A 4351-nucleotide genomic window follows, 5' to 3' on the forward strand; every position below is an offset into this window, starting at 1 on the left:
TGAATTTTGTAATGCAGAAAGTAATGGGGTGACGAAGTTTCCTTCGGCTCTCCATTACCCATGCGTATACTTTTTAAATATTTTAATGTAGAAATTCCGCAACCTGAAGAAAACGCCCTATAAATTTTCAAAACCGCTTATGGGTTAGTAATGTGCGTACATTACAACACAATATACCTGCAACCCATTTTCCCACTATATAAAATGGCTTACTTCTTAATGCAATGTAATTGGAGAAATAATTGATTACTAATTGAAAGATAGAAACGCTTAAGTACTGTAGTATTTTACGTTTTAATTTTTAAAAATTATTATTCATTATTTCTTAATATCTATAAATAAATGTATAGTCTATGTCTTATTACTATTTTATTATATCTATCTACATCTAAATCTTAAGCTATGTCTTATTATCTAGTTTGTCCTTATTATCGAACTTCTCCTTTGCCAGTCGACCATTCTGGACCCGAAAGCAGTTTCTTATTGTACTTATATAGGTCTTCTTAGTGGACCCTTTGGTTTTTATAGCATCTGTAAATTAACCATTATTAATTTTTTTGTCATTAAAAGTAAATGTAAGATGATTTATACATACCAGATACTTCCCTTTAAATTTACGTCCGCACGGCTCAACAATATCAGAAAAGTGACGCGCCGCGGCGGGTAAAACGAAAACAGGAATTATCACACATATGCATTTTTGCACTTGTATTTACACTCATTAACACTATACACATAAAAGAAATAGGCATTGACAAAGAAACCAAACGAAAGAAGGCACGCCTTCCATACAAAAAACGGTAAAGTCCAAAACGAAATCCGGTGATTTCGTCACGACGCGTCGCGACGCAACGAAAGACGAAAATCGTTTGTTGGTTAGCGGGGAAAGGGCATACAAAAACGAAGTTGACAAGAGCTCGATTCTGTCGTATGAGTAGCACTTTTTATTTTGTACATTACAAATGCGCTGAAAAAAATGTTCATAGGTAATGCATTACTTTTTTCTCGTATGTAATGCATTATTTCAACAGACCTCATTCAGGTCGTCGCCACTGGGTGTATGCGCTTTGCGTTTTTTGTCTTACTCTCCCTCTCTCTCTAACTCTCTCTCTGTGGGCTCTCAAATCATGAAGCTCAGCAGCGCTCACTTCACATGGCAGACCAACGGCAAATTTTGGGCTTTACAATTTGCACAAGCTGATGATTGACGAAAATACTGAGAAGTTGGCCGGGACCTGCTAGACAGATGTTGCGGCGTGGAAAAACGTTGCTCTACATGTCTAGTCTGTGTTGTTTGGTCAGTGGTGGTACTCAGCGCCCCTCTGAGTACTTCGTCTCCCACCGACTTGTCACTTGCCTCTTCTGCATGCACACACTACACATACTATACAAAAAGACACAGCTATCATCTCAACAATAAAGACTGGAAACTACTCCTCGGCCTTGGTACTCATTAAAGACTGCTTAAAAGAAAATAACTTAATTTTAATTTCTTAGCGTATTAAATAACAAGAATAACTTATTGTGCAAGAAAAAAAAAACAATAACTTCATTTTGATAACTTAACCTAGTGGAAACTGACAAAATAAGTCAAAAATAAGTCTATTGATTAATAAGCCATTGGTTTTTATAAATAATGTATTGACTATAGTTGGCTTTAAGCTCGACCTTAGGTCTGAAGCAATATCCCTGCTTTGCTAAATGTTCTTTCTGATTCGGCAGAACTTGCTGGTATACATAAATATTAGTTTAACATTAATAAGGGCCTTCAATTATATCCCTATAAAATACTCACGCGAATACTGTAAGAACTTTTTATACCCTGAACCCATTGAAAATGAGAAATCAGGGTATAATGGTTTTGTGAAAAGTATGTAACAGGCAGAAGGAATCATCGCAGACCCCATAAAGTATATATATTCTTGATCAGTTTGACGAGCTGAGTCGATATAGCCCTGTCCGTATGTCCGTCCGTCCGTATGAGCAAAAGGATCTTAGAAGATATAAGAGCTAGAGAGCTGAAATTTGGCATGCATACTCGTGTATACCATAGGCAGTACGAGTTCGTACCCCTTCGCCCCCAATTTGTAAAAAACGCATTTCAAGTACTAGAGACTTGTGCTTTGGAATGTACACACATTTTAACCATATGATTACGCTCTGAAAGTTTCATTAGGATTGTATGTCTACAAAAGAAATTATTCAACAAATAAATTCTCATAATATTGCTCACATTGCAGCGCAGCCCAAGCGCAGCCGCTGTTAGCAGAGCACGTGCTTATAAGTGCATGTGTATGTATGTGTGCATAAAAGAAGTGCAGAATGATTAGAATATCAGCTTGGAGGGTTTAGGGTATCTCCTAGTCGAGCAGTCTCGACTGGAGCCTTCTTACTTTTTTAATCTGTTGAAAGCTAAAAAATCACAATTAATAACAAAAAGATTGCAATTTATTGCTATTGTACCTTAAACACCACCACGCTCACAACGACTTCGATAGATCGAAATCGAAAATTTTCCATCGATCTATCGCACTTCACGAGTTCCATCGATACTATCGATAGAGCCCTCGATGGATTTCCCAGCTCTACAGTACTGACGTGTTTTCTGCAATAAGTTTCAAGTGAGTGAGTGAGTTTCAAGCGCAGTATTTTAGTTTCGTAAAAAGTCAATTTTGGATCGGCTTTCGGCGCGACGGGTAGAAGAGGCACACGTTTTTTAGTGGGAATACGACAGGTAAACGATTGTTGTAAATAAATTGAGCATAAATGAGGAAAATATAACGTGTGTTCATTAGTAGCTAATGTTCTGGCCCTGGTGAGGCTGAGTTTCATACCCGGCCTAAGGAAGTAACTATACAAGTGGCACCCGAGCAGGGACCCTGGGCTGGAGAGAGCGGCATATCCGCCGGCATATCCAAATAAAGGTGCAGGGTAGTAGAGGTGATCGGAGGGCTGTTGGTGGAGGTTACTTTTGAGAAAAATATGAAATAAAGGTCACGCATGTAAGCGTGAATGCAAAATGTAGCGAAAGCTAGGGAAAAATAAGCTCTAGGCGAGACTGCTCGACTACGAGATCCCCTCAATCCGTCGAGCAATAGCTATTTCAATCATTTTTCGCGTCTTTTTGCTTACACAAGTCGTGTAAGGGATTAATCAAGTACTACATTGAAAGAAAAAATCATTCTGATAGGCAAGCCCACGATCATTGAAATAAAATCAGCTACTTAAATGTAAGCGCGCCTCTTCAAATAAAACCCAAAATCGTTCACACCATTCTAAGTTGAGGGAGGCACACGCCAATATTCACCTCCCATGCATACACACACGCACATGTAAAGGCACACAGGCATACAAGTGCTTCTACAAGTTATATCCCATAATTGTGAGCAGCGCCTCCCATGCGTACACACAATCAAATGTATATACATACATAAATACATATATATGTGAGCACTTCACAAGATCGACAAATGCAAATGCTGGGCTTCAAAATTGCTACAGGCAGCCAGAGCTTCACACACAGGCATACAAATGCTCATAGTACATGTAGCAAGGGACAGTGTATGTGTGCATGCTCATCGCGAAAACATTTTCATTATGCGCTCCAACGTTTTTATACCCTTCCCACAAATAATAAGGAAAACGCATGACAAACGGTTTGAAAAGTTCGGTATACTCTTCACACAGAAGGGAAGACATGGGTTCTCGCAGCGAAGAAATTTCAATTTTCGTGCATACATATACATATTTGAGAGAGCAGAGAGCATCGTGAGAGAGAGAGAGAGAGCAAGGGAAACATTCAGCGCATAGGGATCTTTTGTTCAATATTTGACCATCTCGGTCGAGCGCATGAAGCGAAATGATTGTGCTTTCGTATTTTTTCGTAGCCCGAACCCAAAAATGGAGGAGCCGAGCAAATACGAAGGGTCTGGGAGATAACTCCCGAAAAAAAGTGTGCAAAACGCTTTACACTACTTGTCCGGTCTATGTGTTCTCTGGTTAGTGCTCTAGCGTTAAAGATGTAGGAGATATAAATTTATTGCTGGTTTTCGATAATGTTTTTAATCGATAACAAAATAACCGGACAAGCTATCGTTATTTAAGGCAAAACTCGATATGCGCGTGCTGTATACGGAAAATAACTAACAAGGAAAAAAAATTCAAGTCTCTAACTCTTATATCGTCTGAGATTGATGCGCTCAAGCATACGGACAGACGGACGGACGGAGAGACGGACGGACGGACAGACGGACAGGGCCGAATCGACTCAGCTCGTCGCCCTGATAGAGAATATATATATATTTTGTGGGGTCTGCCACGCCTCCTTTTGCCTGTTACATACATTTAACAA

General features: G+C 39.3%; 1 long non-coding RNA gene across 1 annotated transcript; it reads right to left on the minus strand.

The window, feature by feature from the left end:
* Positions 1 to 227: 227 nt before the first annotated feature.
* LOC149268253 (uncharacterized) lies at positions 228 to 2554 on the minus strand. The gene is made up of 3 exons (XR_016270880.1): positions 2464 to 2554; positions 596 to 2412; positions 228 to 531 (listed from the first exon to the last, which is right to left on the minus strand). It is a non-coding gene; the product is annotated as an uncharacterized LOC149268253 (long non-coding RNA).
* Positions 2555 to 4351: the final 1797 nt, after the last annotated feature.

Source organism: Drosophila arizonae, chromosome X (genome assembly GCF_054131065.1).
Source record: "Drosophila arizonae isolate 15081-1271.41 chromosome X, UAZ_ARI_1.0, whole genome shotgun sequence".
NCBI lineage: Eukaryota > Metazoa > Arthropoda > Insecta > Diptera > Drosophilidae > Drosophila > Drosophila arizonae.